General features: G+C 45.1%; 1 protein-coding gene and 1 long non-coding RNA gene across 4 annotated transcripts in view; one reads left to right on the top strand and one right to left on the bottom strand.

Moving 5' to 3' along the window:
- LOC138566633 (acylamino-acid-releasing enzyme-like) overlaps window positions 1-21,626 on the bottom strand; it is a 1,029,593-nt gene that overhangs the window by 23,459 nt on the left and 984,508 nt on the right. The gene's annotated exons all lie outside the window — the stretch shown is intronic.
- LOC138566635 (uncharacterized) overlaps window positions 15,755-21,626 on the top strand; it is a 37,424-nt gene continuing 31,552 nt past the window's right edge. The window contains exon 1 of the long non-coding RNA XR_011301984.1: window positions 15,755-15,821. This is a non-coding gene — a long non-coding RNA (uncharacterized lncRNA). The remainder of the gene's footprint in view (window positions 15,822-21,626) is intronic.

Raw genomic sequence — 21,626 nt, 5'->3', positions numbered from 1 at the left:
TTGTTATCACGATTCTTTAATGGAAGGACATCCCGGTATGGCCAAGACCTCAGAAAAGATCAAGCGCTACTTCTGGTGGCCGTCTTGGAAAAAAGATATCAGAGACTTTATAATGTCCTGTGGAGTATGCGCCCAAAACAAGAGTCAAAAGGAAAGACCAGCAGGCCTCCTACGCCCTATTGACATCCCACCTCGCCCTTGGCATACGCTTTCTATGGACTTCATCACCGATCTAGCTCCATGCTCCGGATACAATACGATTCTAGTAATCGTGGACTTATTCTCCAAGATGGCGCATTTCATTCCGCTCAAAGGCTTGCCAACAGCAGCAACTCTGGCCCGAGAATTTCTCGAAAACATCGTCCGACTGCACGGTTTTCCTTCGGTTCTAATTTCGGATCGAGGTAGTCAATTTATTTCTCATTTTTGGCGAAGTTGCTGCCGGTCGGCTCAAATTGATGTGAGACTATCGACCAGTCACCACCCTCAGACCGACGGACAAACCGAGAGGACCAATCAAACTCTGGAACAGTATTTACGCTGCATGCTGCAACAAACTGAAAAAACTTGGAAAGACATCCTTTGGATAGCCGAATATGCCTACAATAACTCTGTCCATTCGGGAACTGGGAAAACCCCGTTTTTTCTTTTGTACGGCAGTCACCCTCGAACCTCGGAGTTGGATCCCCTACAAGATCTTGAAACACCAGCAGTAGACTACCTGCATTCTACAATCACCCAAGCCTTTAAGGAAGCTGTTTCTCACCTTCAAAGGGCTAAAGAACAATACAAGAAAGGAGCAGATCAACATCGGAAGGAAGCCCCTCAATATCAAGCAGGGGATCAAGTCTGGTTATCCACCAAATATCTACCTCTAAAAGGGCCACGCACATTCAACCCAAGATACCTTGGTCCCTATTCCATCACTACCATAGTAAACCCAGTAGCGGTCAAGTTGGACTTGCCCCCGCACATGAAGATACATCCGGTCTTCCACGTCTCTCTATTAAAACCCGTGCAACCTCAAACCCGACTAACTAAATCTCCAAAACCTATCCTAGTTGATGGAGAACTCGAGTTCGAAGTCAAAAGCATTCTGGACTCCAAGATCTCCAAATCTAAACTATTTTACCTAATTGACTGGAAAGGCTACGGCCCCCAAGAGAGATCCTGGGAACCTGCTGAATATGTCCACGCTCCTCGCCTAATCAAAAGATTTCACCGAACATTTCCTGACAAGCCAAAACCCCCGGAGAAGCCCGGTTTGGGAGGGGCCTTGAGGGGGGGGTACTGTCATGATCTCTGCTTCCAAAAGGTCAGGGTTTTCCCAACTCCCTTGGAAGCAGATCCATAACCCAGGTTCCGAGTTCTTCTGGAAAGCAGGAACTCTTTTCTTACCTAGGCGTGGCTGTGGAAGGAGACACCTAAGCACTACAGGAGGCTATTTAAACCACATCCGATGGATGAATCTTGCTTTGCGTTATTCTGCATCCTCTGCAGCAGAACGCTCATCGTGTCTTCTGCATCTGATCCTGGGCCTAAGGAAAAAGGCTTACCATCCTGAATCCAGTCTTCAGCAACACCTATAAAGACAAGAAAGAACAGGTTAGCATTACGGTCTTCAGTGACAGCTCTTCACTTACCTGGTCCATCGGCTGTCACCAACGCCTCGCGCTGCATTCCGGCATCTGAAAGACAAAGGCTTACCTACTCTTCGTGCGCGCCGGAGGTCTTCACACTGCATTCCGGCATCTGAAAGACAAAAGCTTACCAACTCTTCGCACGCTCCGGAGGCCTTCGGCGCTGCATCCCGCATCTGAAAGACAAAACAAGGTGCGTTTAAAGACATTGGGGAACTTTAATACTCACGTGCCATTACTCCTTTCCACATCTAACCCAGTGGGTATTCCGGCACCCTGCAGCCGCTCCGAACTTGTACCTGCAAAATAAAAAGACAGTTAGAGCGCATCGTGAAGCAGGCAACAAGCGCTTACTTACGTGCTTCCAGGCGCTTCTATTCATCACACAGGCTCCATCTTCAACTCACTTCAGCCCATCATCCGCCATCGCCGGAACCCTGCAAAACAAGAGACATCATTACTAAAGACTTTAAAGACATTAGAATTACTCGAAACTTACCGTTCGTGCAGTAAACGACGGACAGCTGTCCTCTGAAGTCAAGAGGCCTGCTCCCCCTATCCAGTGAAGAAACTGGTTACAGCACCCTGCCCCGAGGCAGATGGAGAGCACAGCGTTCACTTACCTAAGGTGAGAGCGTTAACCTTTGGGGTTCTACAGGAGAAGAGAAAGGGAAGAAGAGAGAGACATTCAATAACCCAGTTCCTTAATCCCATATTTTCTATCTGCAGACATCTTCCCCTCCGAGTCAGACATACAGTGCACAGAGGTCCAGCCCAAAGAGCCAGCCGTGTGTTACACATCCCCTTTGAAGATACGGTATACGCCCAGTCAAGACCGGCGCCTCTACGGGAATCAGGTGAGCGTTACAATAACTATATCGTCAGCATAAAGGAGTCTTTCAATCAGGTTATTAGCGATCTTTGGTGGAAAGGCACGTGTCTCTGAAAAAGCATCGTCGATTTCTGATATGAATAGATTGAATAATTCGGGCGCCAGTGGACATCCTTGTTTCAGTCCCAATTTTATGGGGATTGGATTAGTGAGGTTTACACTTTTATCCAACCTGATCACTATGGACGTATCTTATTGTAAGTCTATGATATTATCAAGGATTGTTTTCGGGCATTGCTATTGCTCTAATTTGGCCCACAATTTATTTCTGTTTGAGTCCAAAGCTTTTGATAGATCTATAAAAGCTAGATATAATTTACAGCCTTTGATATCTAAGGCTTTTGCTTTCAACAAATTTAGTAGAAACACATTCAAAGTTGGACCAATCCCCTTAACAAATCCTGCCTGCCAGGGGTCAAAGTGTTTTGTAAGTGTCCGCCATTTGACCAAAGCTATCAATATTATTGAGCCAAAGATTTTGCCCGCAACATCTAAAAGAGCAATCGGCCGATAGTTGTTTGGGTCTGATCTCAAGCCCTTCTTAAAAATCGGGACAACTACCGCCGTTTTCCAGGAAAGAGGTACTTTTGATAGTTTCAAGCTTCTTACATACAGTTGGTAAAGGAATGCTGCCCATCTCTCAGGATGTTTTTTCAGATCTGCGTTTGACAGGCCGTCCGGTCCTGGAGCTCTCAAATTTTTCAGGCCTTTTATGATGTCTTCTATAGTTGATTTTTCAAAGTCCAGCTCAATTTCTGCCTTTAAATTAACTATGTTTGTTTTGGGTCTCTCAGTCTTTGGCGCGTTTTCTTCTTCATCTGCCTTTTGCAGTTTTAAATAATGATCTTGCCATTGACTCGCCGAAATTGGATTGGCTAGTGAGGTCTCTTTCTGAGCGTCAATCTGATTAATTATATCCCAGATTGCTGCAGTGTTTTTGGTATGGCCCTTTTCTAGCATAGCTTGGGTGTCTTGGTTCATCATTGTTTTCTTATGGCGAAGCAGCCAATTATGATATTTTTGCTTTAGTTTGTGTATCGCCATCAATGCCTCTCCACTTGCATCACATTTCCATCGGCTGAGGCTTTTCTTTAGTTCTTTTTTTTGTCACAATCATAGTGTCATATGTATGTCTATGGCAGTTTTTTTTCTAAGCAGTTATGCCTTGGGGTTTGCTAATGAAGTCTTGGAACAGGGGTACATATTTAATTCTTTCTTGGTCCATGACCAATGTAATATTGATTTTCGCCTGTAGGTTTCACGTTAAACCGGCCACCTTATTGACGTGCACCCTCAGTCTCTGTCTACCTGGGTTAGCACTGATCTTATATTTGTATTTCTTTAGAATCTCTAGATCTGGTGAATGGCAACTCAATTTGACTTTATTATGATCGCTTTTATCAGAGTGGCACATTTTCTATGACTTTAGTATCACTGACATATTGGAAGAGACACAGCAATAATCCAATATATGGGTGGTAATTAGTCCTTTCCAAGTTGGTTTAGCCGGCACTTCCCCTTCCAGAGTCCATTAAGGATTATACAATCTCTAGTTTCCAGCATTGTTCTCCATGCAACTCCTCTTTTCTCTTTACCAGTAGCACTTTGAGGTTCCTCTAGTATTGGTGCGTTATGTTTATCTATGCATTGGCAATTTAGGTCACCCATTAAGATAAGTGGGTCGTTCCATTTTGTTCTTTCTTCGTCGATTATTGATTCCACTCTATCAATCAAATTGTTGTTTCTTTGGTCTGCCGGGTTCCAGTAGAGATTAATTATAATCAGTGTTTGTGCTTCATGTTGACTCAATTTACAGATTTTAATTACAGCCAATTGAATGAAAGGGGTGGGATTATACGTAGATATCAATTCCCAACCCAACTCATTCGTTACTGCTATTAATAGGCCGCTTCTAGGTCTTCCTACCTGATTTTTAATTGCAGGGTTTAATAGCACCCAGTAACCTTCAATCAGTGGCGGCTCTAGCATCCACACTTCTTGCAATCAGATGATGTCTGTATCTCTTAATTGGAAATATGCCTTGATAAACAAATGAGAGGAACCTCTTGTGTTCCAGCTTAGAAAGGATAATTCCGTTTTGTCCCTTGTACGCTATTGTTTATGTAACTTTTTGGCCAGAATGCCTGCCAGCCATTTCCAGTTGGCTTCATCTCCTTCTCCCGTGGGTTTATTACCACTTTGCTCGCCTACTTTAGCATCTTTAGTTTAAGTTGCACATAGTTTCTCGAAATCTTCATTTTCTTGGGGATTCTTCTGTTGACTTGCTTTTTTCTGCTCTCTTTCCTCTTTTACTTCTGATAGATTAAACCGCATAGAAGATAGATGTTTGGCTTCTTCCAGCAGACGTTGTTTTGCTAGTCTTGAAAGTAGGTGTAGTATTACCTTATCTGTTTGTTGGTCTTGGGAAGTAACTGATGTTAATGAGGGAACGTGATGTAGAAGTCTTATTACATTGGTCCTGTTAAATACAAGACCATCTTCGTTATCCCATATCCTTTCCAATGATAATTTCAGGCTGTCATTAGTCATTTCGTTTTCTTTTTAATTTTGTTTGGGTATGTGTTTTCTGGCAATATTAGATTCAGCTTTATCTTCGGTTGAGGCTCTTCTAACAATTTTTCATCCGAGTCAGTTCCTTTTAGGTCTCCAATAATTTATTTTAGAGGTTGGTAATCGTCCAAATTTATTAACTGGGTTACCTTCTTTTTGTGCGCTTCAGTTGAATTATTTGCACCTCTGTCGGGCTTGCTGAAATGTGGTATGCTCTTTCCATTTTCTTTCTTATTTGCGTTTAACTGCTGGTTCGAAGGCAGAGAACCTCCAATTCTACCCTCAGTAACTTGAATTTTTGATTTTGGTCGCGTCTTGTTCTGGCGAAACGGTAATAGGTTTGACGTCTTGTTACTGCTTGTTATTGGTCTTTCCTCTCTTGGTGGCATATCGTCGTCTTTTTCCGAGGTGTCCACATCTGAATCTTGGGCCCATGAATCATTTATTGTAAAACTATCATCAAGGGCCGAGCTTTCAGCCTTCGTGATAGTGAATGTTGAGAGGTCCATAAGGTCAATTTTCTCAGGGGATACAATTGAGTAGTGTGTCTTCTGGCTCGTTCGTCCCTTGTTATTTTCTTTTGCAGTAGCATCTGATTTTCCAGTTTTTAATAAGGTCTGTTGACCCGTTCTCACCATGGGGACTCAAATGATTTTAATAAAGGTGCGGCTGCTATTGGAGTTTCTTTTGTTTACAGAGGGGAGGTTCTTAGACTTCTTTGCAAATTTCGTTTTAGTCTTTTCTGCTTTTGTTACTTATGCGATTTTATCTCCTCGTAGTCCTACTTCTTTAATTATCATTGTTTTATCCAATTGTGGTTTTGCAAAGATTTCACATATTTTTCTTGTGGAAGCTGTCTTAGCCGTGTTGCTGGTCGATTTTGTTTCATTTGGTATCTTTGCTGGCGCTAGGGCGATGTCTTCACCTGTCTTTAGGCGGCCAGACTCGTGGTTCCTTCTCTCCAACATTTTGTGACTTTCCTCCTCTTGTGTATAATGTTCCTTTTGAATTATCTTCTTGCCTAGTTTTTCTCATGGTCATTGGTTATCCATTTTTTGACTTTCCTCCTCTTGTGTCTGTTCCTTTTGGATTGTCTTTTTGCCGATTTTTTCACCCGGATGTGATTAATTATCCTTTCTGGGTAGTAAATCGCTCGTTGGCATCACTTTACTTCCACGTGGTTCCATAGGTGGCGTTAAAGTTTGTCGTTCTGTACTAATTTGCGGCAGGTTCCTTTGAGTAGTTAATTGACTCCGATCTCTGTAGTGTGGATTTTTGGTTTTTATATCAAAAGGATCCCATGCAGTCTCATTATCCCACATAGTAGGAGCCACTCCCAAGGACACTCAGGATTTTCTTCGTTCTTCTTTTTCTTTAATTAGTGGATCCAACATTTGTTGTAAAATCTGCGCCACACCTGCTGCACTGTTGTGAAGATTTTTTTCTAGGTTTTTTTCAATGGCTGTTATGAAACTTTCTACGTAGATCATCTTACTATGGACCATGGCTAATACTGTTGTGTGGTCCTTTAGAGTTTCATTCATGGTCTCATGAAGTTTCATGAAGTGCGCAAGAATCGCAGTTAATGTCGCTATAGCGTAGACATTTTTGTCAATGTTTTCCGTGTTTTTGTTCTCATTAGTTGGTAGAGGATTAGATGGCCTTAGGTCAGTTGCTTCGAGTATCAGGGTTTCTACTGTCTGTGAACCTTTATTCTCCCGACCAGGCGCAAAATTCTCTTTCTCACTAGTTTGAGTCGTTTTAGCGCAAGTTGTAACTTGTACTTGCTTTGCCATTTCAACCTTCTCCACAGACGTTTCCAAGTTTTGCAAGGGCCACCCAATCATGTTTTCTACGTTTAGTGATGTTTCAAGTAGCATTTGGTCCGGAATTTCTGTATTGGATGTTTCCCTTCTGGGCAACCATTTCTTGTTGTAGTTCGTATTATTTAACAGCCCATTTGCGTTGAAGTAGAATCGATGGTTCATGGCATTATCACTAAATGTCAAATTGGGAGGCTTCCAATTTCGTTTTTCACTGACACATCCCATTTTAGCCCTGATAACTTGGCTTGTGGGAAACACGGAACCTGTCCGTGTACTGTCAGATGCTCCTTCCACTGTTTCCTTTGTACTTATTGTCTCGTTTGTGGACCATCTGGTATGTTTCTGCATGTAATTGCCCCGCGCATTGGGTTGTTGGCGGTATCAAGTTATCACTAATTGTGTCTTTATTGATCGCTATGCCCATCACGTTTTTCCTTTTCAAAGATGGTGTTGACTCTCGTTGCGCAGGCAGGATTTTTGGTAATTCTGGTGTTTGTGTCGGATCTATCAATTTGTCTGTTGCAATGTTCATCACATCCTCTAAAGGGATTTGCGCAGAGGCATCCAATTCCGTGTAACTACTCAATGGAGAAGGTTGATCCATTTCTGCTCTTATTTCTAATCCTTGTCCGTTCCTGTTTGCTCGCAGGAGTATATGCACTTCCCCACAGGTCCCTTCTCGACATGCACATCGCTTTGTCGTGGCTTTTAGTTCCACCTCTGCGTTTACATCCTCTTCTAGTTGCTGATTGGCGCTCCCCATATCAACAGTTTTTTTCCCAATTTCCACATTGATGTTGAATGGACAGACCAAGGAGGTTAGTTTGTCTTGTGAGGGCTTCAGGTTGCTATGTGGTAATATCGGTTCGCTCACTTCCTGACCTACTGTTTCCTGCCTAAATGTCTCTATAGGTTCTTCACAAAGGTCAACAAGTGTCATTTGGTTGCTCTCAAGGTCAACTTCCTTCAAGGTATGGTGGGGCAATGTTTCCCTCCCCGGCAATGTCCCTGGCTTACCTTCATTCATGATCATAAGGTCCGGGGTCCTCCTTCCTCCAGCCACTGGACACCAGACACTCTGTCCACACTCCGCTACGTTCCGCTAAGCTGGGAGATTTTGAAGCTTGGTGGGCGTTGTTGAAGGCGCGGTCTGGGAGTGAAAGGGAGGCTCCAGAGGGCTCCGTGGATTTGTAGTCCTTCTTTGTTCCAATTTTGTAGTCCTTTGAAAAGTCGAGTAAAATGAGAAAAAAGCTGTTCTGTCCACACAAACAGTCTTTGGCACCAGCTCGTGCACAACGACGCAGCTCCTCCCCTCTGCGTGCAGCCTCTTCACAGTGCTGGCTGCTGCCTGGAGGGCATGCGGCTGCACGGTCTCTAGCTGCCCCTTGTGCGTGAGGGCACTGCCTCCAAGATTCATAATGCAGTCCAGGGCACATGTGACTGCACAGGGTTCCTTGCTGTATATAAACTCATGTCATAATCCTGAAAAGTCTCCATTATTTGATTGGGGTCTGTCACCACGTGGCCATCAGTCGCCCTTATCGCAGTTTATCTGGAGAACCCCCTTACCGTTTCAGCATTGCTGCCAGATGGTGATCAGGTCTACCCTCCTCCCCATACCTCCGAGCCAAAGTAGGCGCCACCATATACCTAGCCTCCCTATCAGCAGTCACTCAAAATTCATCCAATGTTGTCTTAAGAGAAGCAAGCACCCAAACCCACTTTGATCCATGCAGGTGGAGTTCTAGGAGCTTCAGCCTTTCTTCCAAATCATCCAGCTGTTGCCTGACAGTTCTAAACACTGCGCATTCCAGACCACGCACTCCTTAAATGTTTCCCAGACTACGTCCATACTGGAAACAGACCCTATATTACACTAAAAAAACACTGAAACAAATTCACCAATTGGCACGGAACACAATATCCTGCAGGGCCTGGGACTTAAAGCGCCAGAAAGGGTTCAACACACACTGGATTGTGGACAAAGCGTCCATTGAATCAGAGAATGGTCCTAAAGCGTGCAAGGTTGTATCATGCACTCCCTGGTTGCGTGCACTAAGTTCTAAACCGCCAAGATGTAGTCAGTTCAGGACAGCATATCGTTCACTGTAGAATAATATGAATATTCTCTGCCACCTGGATTTAACAAACACCACACATCGACCAGTGCCACCTCATCCATGTAATGTAGAACCATACACGCGGATGACTAGGGGCATCTAGAGCTACCACCGGATCTGTCCTTAAGTGTGCAAAGTGTACGATTAAAATCCCAGACCCATATCTAGTAGGTGTACACATACAGAGTGCATCTAAGTATGAGGGCCTCATAAAACCCAGGGTCATAGACATTAGGCCCATTAATATTAATAATCATTCTCTGTCTATTAGCCAAAATCCCCAAAACAAACCTGCCCTAGGGATCAATGTATTGATCCAAGACCCGGAATCTCAATTATTTTTGAATCAGTGTAATAACAACACAGGAATAGGAGGACAATTATGGGTAATACCGGGCCGCCCCCCAAGTTCTGGCCACCAGCCCATTGGACGCTCCCATCAAATGGGTTTCCTGTAATAGCACAATTTTGGCCCCATGCCATTCACAGTAGCTCACCACCTTTCGCACTTTCCTAGGGTTATGCAACCCCTGCACATTCCAATTCAAGATCTCAAAAGTGTCCACTGCCTAAGGGAAGTGGATATAAGTCACAACGAGGCAACTGTGGGGGGCTGTGCAAATCCCCAAAACAGGCTAAACACCCTAGCCAACACATACTGTGTCGGATGCGTATCCAGCAATCCATCATACACCACGACCAGATGTGAATCAGTTTCAAAATAACCCCCAAACTTCCCACCAAAAACCATTCCCACCCCCTCCTACACCACCATACCCCAACTTGCAGTGAAATATCCACCCCATAACGCCCCTCCTAACACAGCAGCCAGGGTAACATCCCAAGGTTGTCGGACTCAGTGACCTGGCCGATGAAAGCCAGCAGGAGGAGAAGGCAAAAAGTACATGGCACAGCTATTCAGCGACAACGTTACATAATTATTAGTAACAACACCAACCAACATTTCAAAAAGAAAATAGACAGTGGAAAACCACCAAAATCATACATGAATAGTCATCTTTGCACACCCGTAATACAGAACACAGAACAGCAGCCTACCAGGAAAAAGCATGCAAGCAAATACAATACATAGTGGCCACCCGTGAACTCCTGTCATATCAAGAACCCCAACACTACCAAGAACAACCCTTAGGCAGAGACTCAAGGAAGTTCTGAACCTCAGCCAGGTCAAAGAAAAAGAAGGTCTTATTGTTATGAATAACTCATAGTTCGGAGGATAAGAGCATGGCATACTGGAGTCCTCTCTCACGGACGAAGCGTTTTGTCGCCAAAAAATAAGGACAGGCCCTCTCTACCGAAGGAGTGAAGTCAGGGTAAAAGTAGAAACTTGCTTTCTTGTAATGAAGGTCTCCAAGCTCACGGGCCCTTCGGAGTATCGTATTGCGGTCCCTGTAATTCAACAAGTGCGCAATCACAAGGTGCAGGCTCCAACCCAGCCTGAGGACCTGAGGGGAAACACGATGGGCCCTTTTTAACCAAGAATTGGGACAAGAGCAGGGGATCCAACAGCACCTCCCATATAAAGTTCTCCATAAACAGGGCCATATTCTAGGACGACACTACTTCCGGAACCCCCACCACCCTAATGTTGATTCTGCAGGATCTTGCCTCAAGATCCTCATTTTTCTCCATAAAATTCTTCACATGCTGCTATTGTGAACAGAGGGTCTGACACACTTCTGCACTTGTGTCCTCCGGTGCACCAATCCTGTGCTCCGCCTCAGAGATAAAGTCACTTCTTCTCTATACGCTCCTGCATTCTGTCCACCTTGTATACTAATCCATCCAGTTTGGAGTTCCCCAAGTTGAACCAAGCTTTCATTTGAGCCAAAACGATAGCTAAGTCAGAAGAGGAGCTGCAGGCTGCTGTCTCCTGCCCCAAACCTTCAGGAGACGGGTCCTCCTCATTCGCTAGTACGACCGCCCCAGGCCCTGCCATTGTGGGTTTACTAGCAGCCGGAGTTTCCTTATGCAGAAATGGCAGGTGTGATTGGTGCCTTGGCTTTGTTGGAAATGCTGTGCACAAGATAATGAGGTCACGACTGGAGGACACCCTTTAATCAGGAAAGCAGGGTAAACACAGCCAGGGTAATCACTTGAAGGTGCAGGGAGTCCTTGCAAAGCTACTGAGGCAAGTCGGGGGCCATTCAATTAGAAAAAAATTGCAATCCACCCACAGCAACCCAGACCTGTGGCAAGGCCCCCCGCACACTCACCCCCACAGGAGGGCCAAACCGCCGACGACCTAAGAGAGTTGATAAACCCTCAAAATGCCCTCGGCTCCCCCATTCACTGCAAGGCCAGAGTACCCCCAGCACCACCTTCAAGGCAATGCGGTGGGCCAAGGTGCAAAGAATATCGCTGCCAGCTCAGACAGTCCAGGGGCACTCCCAACAGCAAATAGCCCGGGGCAGCAATGAAGAAGCTCCCAGCCGGGCAAGACTGTGGCACGCCGTTCTGACCCCACTGCCACTCACTGAGAGTGAACTGGATCACACAACTTCCACCACACTCCCAAAACAAGGTGCTCCAGCCAGGCCTGCAGCTAATGCCAGCCATCCATCACAGGCCACGCAGATCAACAGCTGTCTCTCGTCTGAACATAGCAATCTCTGCGGTGTCGGCACAGAAAAGAGGGGGCGTGCACACCAAGCACTACTCCACTACCCAAGCACTGGGTGGTGAGTCCGTTCCCAGCCTATGACCTTGAAAACCGAGGCAAATTCTTCCAAGGGGACCCTGAGTTTACACAACCATACAGCACTGGTAACGTGTATGAGGTGCAGCTTTGCTGACGTGACACAGCTCAGGAGCATGGCTATGCCAGTATTGATAACACAGATCTGGATGCTAACGCAGTGCGGGCCATGTGTGATCTCAGAGAGGATGGGAATCAAACTGCCATATGCATAGATTGTGGTGGAGGTTTGCCTTCACTCCACTCAGGGTTTAAGTTGTTGCAATTAGCCTTACAGAATTACAGTCAGCAAATCACCCATTTCATTCAGCCTTAATGATTCTGAGTACTTGCACTAACAGGGCCGCTTCGCCACACACTCCCAGTCCTCTGAGCACCACAGGCAGGCAATTAAGCTTACATGCCATGCTACAAGCACAAGATCCCTGTGGAGTCCAGCGGATCCAACTCTCCGCCAGCACACTCTGCATCACAAGCTCCCAGCAATGAACTGGCCTGCAGTGGCACCAGGGCGGATCGCCCATCAACAGCGGTCCCACTCCAGATGCCCGCACAGATCAGGTGCCAGTAAACTGCACAACTCCAGGACCGCAGGGCCTCCCTCCAGACGGGTCGACAAACTGATTCAGCTGTTTGACGGTTCCATGTGTTAAAATCACAGCAAAAATGGCTGTGGACGCAAAATATCACGGCAAAAAGGCAACAGGTACAGTTGTTCCCCTCACAAAACACATGTACTCACTTTAAGGGTATAGAAGTAGAAGACCGACAAATAGGTGGCATGTTTTTGGCTATAGACTTTTATTAGTGCGCAAATAAAAGAAAATCCTATCTGACCCTAGATCGAAGAGTGGTTTCCCTGCCTCAACTAATACTAAGGAAATTGTCAGGATGTAAGTCTAAAGCAAAGAGTCCACCATCCTCTGTCAAAAGCCTAATTCCATCCCATACACTATTAACTCAACTAAGAAAAAGGGGTGGTCGTCTTGGTCCAGAAGAATATCTCCCTTCTTCTGGACAACAATCCAAAGTTCAGTTTTGGGTAAAGCAAACAAAATTGTTCTCCAGGAATATAAATCAAAAGTCTCAAAAGGTTTCTTTTAGTGTATTCCAGCAAAAACACAAAACCAAAAGTCTTGTAGCTTCACAGCATTAGGAGGTTGACTCCCCCCACCCGACCTTTCTTTGGTTTCACAATGATCTCACAATGCCAGGACAAGTGTCTTTCTTCTCCTGGCCTTTAACAGATGTTTCACAAAGTCAAGAGGACACTTCCCTCCTCTTGTTTCTTTCCACAATGTTCATCAAGACCAAGGGGAATGTCTCCCTTCCCCTGGTCTCTCTCAAAGCTCTTCAGGATGCCAAGAGAATGACTCCCTTCTCTTGGCTTTTTCACCAATGTTCATATGGCCAAAGGGTATGTCTCCCTTCCCCTGGCCTTTCTCAAGCTCCTAGGGATGGCAAGAGAATGATTCCCTTCTCTTGGCCTTTTCACCAATGTTTATAATACCAAGGGGTATGCCTCCCTTCCACTGGCATTTCTCAAATTGCTCTTCAGGATCTCCAGTGTTCACTGTGTTGACAGTCTATCTGGTTCACAACCCTTCCCGGTACTGTCACTATGATGATGATCCCAGAGGCAATTCATCATTGGCTGTGGGTCTCAGACCCTTCTCAGTTCCTCTTGTTCCTCAGGAGTTACACCCGGTCACTATCCTGCCAGGAATTGCCCCTTATGGGGTCCCAGACGCTCCTTATTAGTTTGTTTCTTCGTCATGGGTCTCAGACTCCTTTTTGTACTTGTTTCCTTCTCTCCTTTCGGGTCCCAGACCCTTTTGGCATAGGCTTCTCTCTCTCAGGTCCCAGACCCTTTTTTGTATTTGCCGGTTTGGGTCCCAGACCCTTTTTGCAAAGATTTTTCTCTCTTTTGGGGGTCTCCACAACCGTCCCAGTCCCCTCACCCTCTTCTGGGTGCTTACCTGTGTCTTGTGGTTGTGTACAGGCTTCGATTCCCCTCTCTTGCATCTCCTGATCCTTCCAGGGACTGTGGCGGCTCTGCAGCAGCTTCTGTGGCCTCCGGGCCTCCTCTGATTGTTCAATGGGCTGCAGCCGTTCTACAGCAGTTGCCAGAGACCTCCTGGCCTCCTCCGATCGTTCCAGGGACTGCAGCAGCTGCGCAGCAGCTCCCTGCTTTGACGCTGCATGGCCCAGGTGGTCCCCACACTCCAGTCTTCTCGCTCAGCTGGCTGCTCTGCATCCTGTCACCCGCTCCAGCCTTTCCACAACTGGCCTTCTGGCGACGTAACTGCAGGTGGTATCTTTCTCATCCTCTGCTGTTCCTTCCTTTGTACAGGGTTCGAATCTCTCGGTTCCTCTTCTGTTTTAATGGTAGCTCAGCCAATAGGAATATTATAACAACTAGACCGTTCAGAAGAGGTGAACTTTATGATTCAGCACTTCTTCTTCGTCCCAGTACTGATGTTGAGGACTCCCAGTGAGTCAGTTTGTGTTTAACGGTCTCAGTACAGAAGGGATATAAGTCCCTTTAGGAGTCCACACTCTTCCTCATCTCAGTACTTCTTAGGTGGCTGGTATGGCAAATGTACATGGGTACACTAGGAGGTGCCGGTGGGAGGGGGGTAGGAGGGTGTGTCAGGGTTAGGTTGGCCATGGGGATACCATGTTCTCACCAGGGCTTCCCTCCCCATGAGATTCACCTGCTGTGTACCACTCCCAGGTGGACTATCGGGTAGCGGCCTCACCTTCCTGGCCTCACTGAAAGGGGCTCCCCTACGGGAGAAGTGACGACATCCAGGGATTCGTCACAATATAGACCGACAAGTGGAATGGTAAAATAGAGGATAGGATGGTAAGAGTAGAACACAGGTGGTCCCTCAGGGTTGCTGTCCCACCCCCCACCTGATACAGAAAAGTATGTGGAGCATTGGGTAGATTTGGCAGGAGAAGGGGATGGCTTTACAAGGCACAACATAAACAGTGTCACATAGCAATTTGCTATACAACTTTGTAGGTTTGCTAATTAAATTGGCACTTATGTAGCAAAGCTAGCTATTTAAGTTTCACTGTTCAATGAAAGCACAGCTGGCCCTGCATTCCTCTCCTGCCTTCAGAGCTCTCTCCACTCTTTTCTCTGTAAGTCCAAAGGGGCTAATAGAGAGAGAGTGCAGTAGTCTCCAATCTTAAGTGCCAGAGGCCTGTGTGGGAGTGCTAGGCAAGTATGTTTAATTTTATTTTTCAAATAATTGCTAACCAGTAGTAATTAGGATGAAACGTTTATTAAGCTAACTATATCCTGTATGGCAAAGACAGGTATGTGTTCACTTTCTTTTTTTTAAAAGACATTCCTGCAATTCCATTCCTAAAAATGTGATTTGTTACCTAATGCACAATTACAGAATTGCTACTATAAAACATTGCATTGTCTCAATGCTTTACAGGAAAGTTTATGTTTGTGTATCTAAATCTCATAGTGTCAACTATATTTCATTCTGTTGGGGAAGAGGCATTATATTGACGGGTGAACACTTTTGAAAGAGTACATGATCACATAGCCAAATGCGTTTGATACCTTGTGCAACTGGAACCCATGAGCTAATCCCTTACTCCCTTGACCTTCTAGCTTATCACCCTGTTGGTTCATGCCAGCTACCCTGAAAGTGAGATGGCTGCAAACTACAATATTCCACTTATTTTTCCGCAGTTCTCTGCCTGCTACGCCATCCAGTCTCTTTCTTCTTTCCCCCTTACATAAAGAATACATAAGTTCACTAGATTTTTATGCAAAGTAGTGATCAATAATTCTATCCAGTCTGTACATTTACATATCTAATGCACTAGCATACACTGTATTTAGCCTCCAGTGCTTGCTTTGCTCTATGATTAAGATAGCATTATATATTAGAACCTGTTTTCATAGACTTCTAATTATATATGTGTCCTGGCATGCAGCTAACGTTTTTATTTTACAGGCACTCTTCCAGGGCTCGCAAAGTCTCTTCGCCAACTTGAATAAAAGAGTCGATTTTATGAAGGGTAAGTACCATTTGCAGGGGATGTTTGAACATTTTATTTAGCGTGTACTTTGTAGTAAATGTCAAATAATTTTCACTGTGCATGGCTGACCTCTGGGTGGCAGCAGTGTGCCAAACAAAGTGGGTTTGTGGTGACATGCACCATTTTACAGAAAGCACATTTAACTTTATTGTCATCTGTTACCATGGGTCTAATGGATTTCTTTTAGGTCGAGTTGGTAAACTAAGTTACTCGACTTGCAGGTCAAGTGGAATTTTAAAGAATTTTCAGGACCCGGCTCATCTCACTTATCGCTTCAGCTGTATACAGAACCGCTATATTGATGCTTACATTGTCGTGTGTACAAATAATTTCTTGTGAAATTAAAAAAATGTGTACAGCATTGCTAAGAAAATAGGTTTGTTTGCTAATCAAGAACATTTTGCTAGGCAAACTCTGCTAATACATTTTTTAAATCTAATGTATGCCTTGCTTTATGTTTACCCCAGAAGAATATGCCCAGAGAGGGGAAAGTTTATGCCATGTGTGCAAAGTGTTGTTGCCCAAATATGATGATTAAAGAAGAAGGGAAGCTGGGTTAGTTAATGGAATATTAACTAAAGGGGGGAGTGTCAGGATACAAGTGAAATGTATAGTTAACTGTGACACATTAGAAACACCATATGGCCACACAAAAAGAGCAACAATGTATTCACGTTACAGATGCAGAGGTTAAATATAGGATGATGTGGATGTGTTTTGCATTTAGCGGTTGTATACAGTGTTGCTTTAAGAGATGTGCTAGTATGTAGCTGACATAGGTAGGCGTGCGAGATGGAGCCAGCAAAGTGATGCGGTGAAGGTGGGTCGGGGAGCAAAGGTTTCAGGAGTTCCACCATGTTGAATTTTAAGGCGTGTTACAGGATGAGTTTTATGAAAGTATGAGAAATAGGCCTAACATGGAGCTCCTGAGACAAGTCCCCTTTCCTTCCCCCAGAGAGAAGTTATGCTGTCAAGGTAACAGGAGCCGATAACAGTTAATTGAGTCCAGCTATAGAGCTCGGAGGAGCTGGGGAAGGAATGTTGGGTCCAGGGAGGAAGGGTAGGGATGCGCCTTTTGAAGGTTGAATTCACGTGAACAGCACATGGGGTTCTGTGATGCCAAGAGGCCTGGTAAAGATCTAGAGTACTACTGCCCTCACTCGAAGAGTGGTCCTGAACTGCATGTGCTGCACTCTAGCAATCAATAAATAAACTAAATTCAAACATAAGAATGGTGCCCCAATGACGTCATTCATAGGCACCTGGGTTCTCAGAGAGATAAGGGAGGAGTCGCACTAGGGCTGTACTGTGATTTGGAATGGGAGGAGCAGAGGTGATGCCAATAAATGTATCTACAAGGGCAAGGAGCTGGTTGTGCATGCCACAGTGTCTTGTATAGTGTTATGGAGAATTCTCTGTTAAGGCTAATTTCCCAAACCTAGTGAGTCCCCCAGCAGCTTTGCTGGATTTTTGGGGTTTATTTATTTCTCCTGCTAAGAGTGAGACTCTTTTTCTCCCAATCTTAGACATGATTTGAGATATCCTTTGACTTTGTAATGTGTTTTATGGGCTATGGGGTCTTTTACTCCATAGGGTTTCATGTGGTTTTTGGTAAGCGTGTTACACAGCACCCTCAGTTCAGTAACACAAGGGTGTCATATTGACCCCCAAACATAGACTCCATACCCTGGGACTGACTACTGTCTCCCAGGGCATGTAAAGTCACCATTGACTTTACTAGTCTTAAATTGTGAACAGAACCAGTACAAACCATCATATTGTGGAAGTACTGGTAGGGGTAATTAGATTGCCCCATGGTCTGTTTTTCGAGGGGGCACTGTGCAGTCCCCCCTCGTCGAGTTTCTGGCTGGTGGCAGTGGTTATCACGCGAAATATTCCACCTGAATATTTCCTATGGGATTTTCCCATTCATTTTAAACGCACCACTTATTGGTGTAATGTTAAAAATACCGCCGGGTTATTTATTTAACATTTATTCCCCGGTTGGGTCTTTTTGCCAGGACTCGGCATAGCGTTTGTGTTTGCCTCTGTGACTCCAACCCAAGTCGAGCCCTTTGTTCCACTTTTTTGGCGGGCTTCTCCACAGAAGCCTCCAAAAGTGGTGCTACTCTGTCTGGGTCTACAGGATGTGTGGGAGGGGGGTTTAGGCACCCTGGACTGAGTTGCCTCGGCAACTCGAGTCGCACTCTTGTGTGATTGGCCCAGTGGTGAGCTGCCCGGCTCACCACTTAACATGTTTGAGTGACAGTTAGGACTGATGAATGGGGGTTTTCTGCATAAAAGCAGGGCTTTGGGGACTGGAACTTCAGAAGTCGCCACAGGACCAAAGAATCCGAAGAGGGAGAAGCTGAGCCGACCTGCAATGATGACACCACCGGTGGAGCCCTGCTGAATCGTCTCACCACTTCCCAACGACAGAGAAGATCTTCAACCCGGAGAGTCTTCTTCCTCTGTACTGGTGGGGATAACCAGTTCGCCCTCTTTTTCACCTTCCTGGATCGTCTCGTGGTCGAATCGCCCGTGCCAAGCACCCCGGCGGCCGGATAGACACGCTTCAGCACTACCGCGAATAAAAGGGTAGTACCTTTTAACCGGGAAACTCCGCGGCTGGTTTCTTCCCTGGCAGTGCAACGACCTCCAGCTTCCCTCCACGTCGAGATCTCCTCTTCCCCTGGACGAAGCACCAACATGCACCCGCTGCCAGGAACAACTGCCCCCGTTGGAGCTTTCTCACCATTTCAGGTACTGAGTCCCGCCTGGTCTCCCTTGCAACAGACTGTTCAAGGTGTCCCGTAAATCCTTGACTTTCTATCCTGGGGTGACTTGGGACCTGCTATCAAACCTTTCCTGACTTGATCCAACCCTTTTGAACTATTTGCAAAGACTCTTTAAAAGTACTATTCAACTGTGTGATCTTGGACACATTCCGCCTTGCTTTCTCCAATAGTGGGCCTGGCCTATGACTTTCTTGCTCCTCAGTAGACCTTGCCTTTTCTGACTTGCTCCGGTTCTCTTAAAGTGTTGGTGGTGTGTATTTTCCTAAGTCTGCCTTTTCCCCTCTCTTTTTAATTAACTTTAACCTATTGGAGTGCCATCTTAGGTTAAGCGCTCACCTCTGTCTGAAAATAAGTGGTGTTTTAACTAAGACTTGTTCAATAAGTAATCTGGGATGTATATAGGTTAATAGTGACTGGGTTTGAACTTGCTTGCCATATTAGTGTTAGTGTATATTATAAAGTGTGTTTTTAAATACATAATTATATACTTTTATACCCATGCTCTGGTCAGTTTTTGCTTGTGCTACTGTATTTTGGTATCTTGTATGCTCTATATACTGTCTAACTCTTCTTGAGAGAAGTCTGGCTGCTCAGCCACAGCTACCAGGTAAATCTGGGTGGTACAGACTGCTACCAATTGGGTTTACTGCCAACACATGTAGTCTTAAGCCTTTTGCAGTGGTCCCTAAGGGAACTGCACAGGTTTCTGCCTAACATATATTATCAAAGCTGGGGTGGCCTCGCTATTCACACTTTGATCAGGATCACGCAGAGGGGTGCACATCACGTGATGGCGAAGAATGCCTTACTTGTTAGAGAAATATATTATCTTAACAATGTACCTGGTAGTTAATCAACTCATAGTGACGATGTAGCAGGGCACGTGTTTAGGGGAATGTGTTTAGATAATTTGTGACCAATAGGGTAATGGACTATAGGGGATAATTAGAATTGTATATAGGTGTTAGCCAATGGGCAGTGCAGGATCATGTTGTAATCTTTATTATGCAGTTTTGTTAATTTGTGGTTTTCTGCTACAAAAGATTGAACGCCTTTGGTGGGGCGAACTCTTTGTTAGTTTGGGTCTATGGGACCGTCTGATAATTTTTGCATGCAATAAACATTGTTTTCCTTGCAAACGACGCATTGATTATTTGGCCTATTTGGGATTGTTTATATCGTTCGGGTTTTGGGTCATTCACCCTACAACACTCAGCAGTTCAGGGGAACAATTGGAGCAAAAATGTGTTCATTTGGTACCCTTCCCCCACTCTAAGTAGCATATCTTGTTGCTAGCATTGCAGAGATGGGCGTGGGGGTGATTAGGAATCCGTGGGAGAGCCATCCTTCAGTAAGCACATTTCTCTAGGTAAGTAATGTATTGATCAAATGAATAGTGTTGTCCTCCCGGATCTCCAGACTCCCACATCAGTATTAAGGAACCAAAGGCGTAATGAGAGTGAAGACACCATCATTAAATAAAACAACCTTTCGAGGACTGCACAACCAAATGAAGAATCCTGTGAATCCATCAAGTCTAGTCAGTAATGTTTGGAGAGGTGTGTACAAAGGCCCACAGAGCCGCCTGAGAAATACCCTAGACAGGGTCCCTCTTTGAAGCGCCGACAAGCTGCCACACCTCTATTGGAACGTGCCCTTAACCCTGTGGGAACCTTTTTCTGAGCCACAGTATAACATTCGGAGATGCAGATGATTATCCACCTAGATAATGTCTGATTAGGAGCTGCTATTCCATGTTTAGGCCCTCCATGAGGTATGAACAGGTGATCATCTTTCCTGAACTCCCTGGATCTATGTGAAAACTCATTCAGGCCTTGTCAATTCTTTAAAATGCTGCTAGTCCTGCAGGTCGATTAACTTTGCTGACCAACCTGACTATGCAAAACTACTCACCTATGCTAGTGGTTGAATAGATTTAGCAAGCCCTGCCATTGATCTCTTGGGTTCAAATCAATGTAGTCTTTCTTGCTTTTTGAATGGATGCATGTGTTGGGTAAAAGACTGGTAGGTATTCTAAGGGTACAGGAGGAGACTGACACACAGGTGGCATGGTGATTGTTATAGACTTTTATTAACCCAGAAAATAAAGAAGAAAACACATTTTCCCTATCTCTATGAGGGGGTTCCCTGCCTCAACTAAAGTTCGAATGGGTCTGCCAGAATCTCCTTGTAACTTAAAGAGTCCACTGTCATGTGTCAAAACTGTAACTCTGTCCCTTACACTTATAACTAAACTAGAAGGTTACTTCACTGTTCTTGGTCCAGGGGAATGACTCCCTTCTCCTTGAAGAGGCAGCACCATTTTGGGTGCAAGTTCTTAACCAGGGGGAATTACTCCCTTGCCATGGCCAAAAGTGTCCACCAAAATACGGTCATGTTCCAATGGTTATACCTCTCTTCTCCTGGTTAAAATGTCCGCAAAATTATACTGCAATATTCTAACACTTGGTTTCTGAAAGTTCACTGCAAATGCCAGGGGGAATGACTGTCTTCCCCTGGTTGAAGACTTAGTAGTTGGTTTCGTTTTTTAGCCAAGAGAATGGCTTTTCACTAGACTGGGGGAAGGACTCTCTTCCCCAGGATTCTTGGTCCTTTTCTCAAATGCAACGTTACCAGGAGAATGACTCCCTTCTCCTGGTATCCTGGATTTCACAGTCCACTGTGCCCAGGGGGATTGACACAGTTCACATAGAACTATGGTCTTGCAAGGGTGTGGAAGTAGGAGACAGGCACAGGAGTGTGGGTTTGCTTGGAAACCTTTTATTAAAAGTTTTAAAAAAGTGGGAATTGGGGAAATTCCCAACTTTCCCTGATGCTAAGAGGAGTTTTCCCTTCCTCACCAAATGAGCTAAGGTCAGTGCCAGAATGTCGAAATAAAAGTTCTTCATCCTGTGTCCAAAACCTAATCCGACCCTCACACTCCAACTCAATAAAATATGCAAATGGAGAAAAAATGTCTCTTGGC

This window comes from Ambystoma mexicanum, chromosome 2p (assembly GCF_040938575.1).
Source record: "Ambystoma mexicanum isolate Mex_15411 chromosome 2p, UKY_AmexF1_1, whole genome shotgun sequence".
NCBI lineage: Eukaryota > Metazoa > Chordata > Amphibia > Caudata > Ambystomatidae > Ambystoma > Ambystoma mexicanum.
This window is presented reverse-complemented; position numbering and strand designations above follow the sequence as displayed.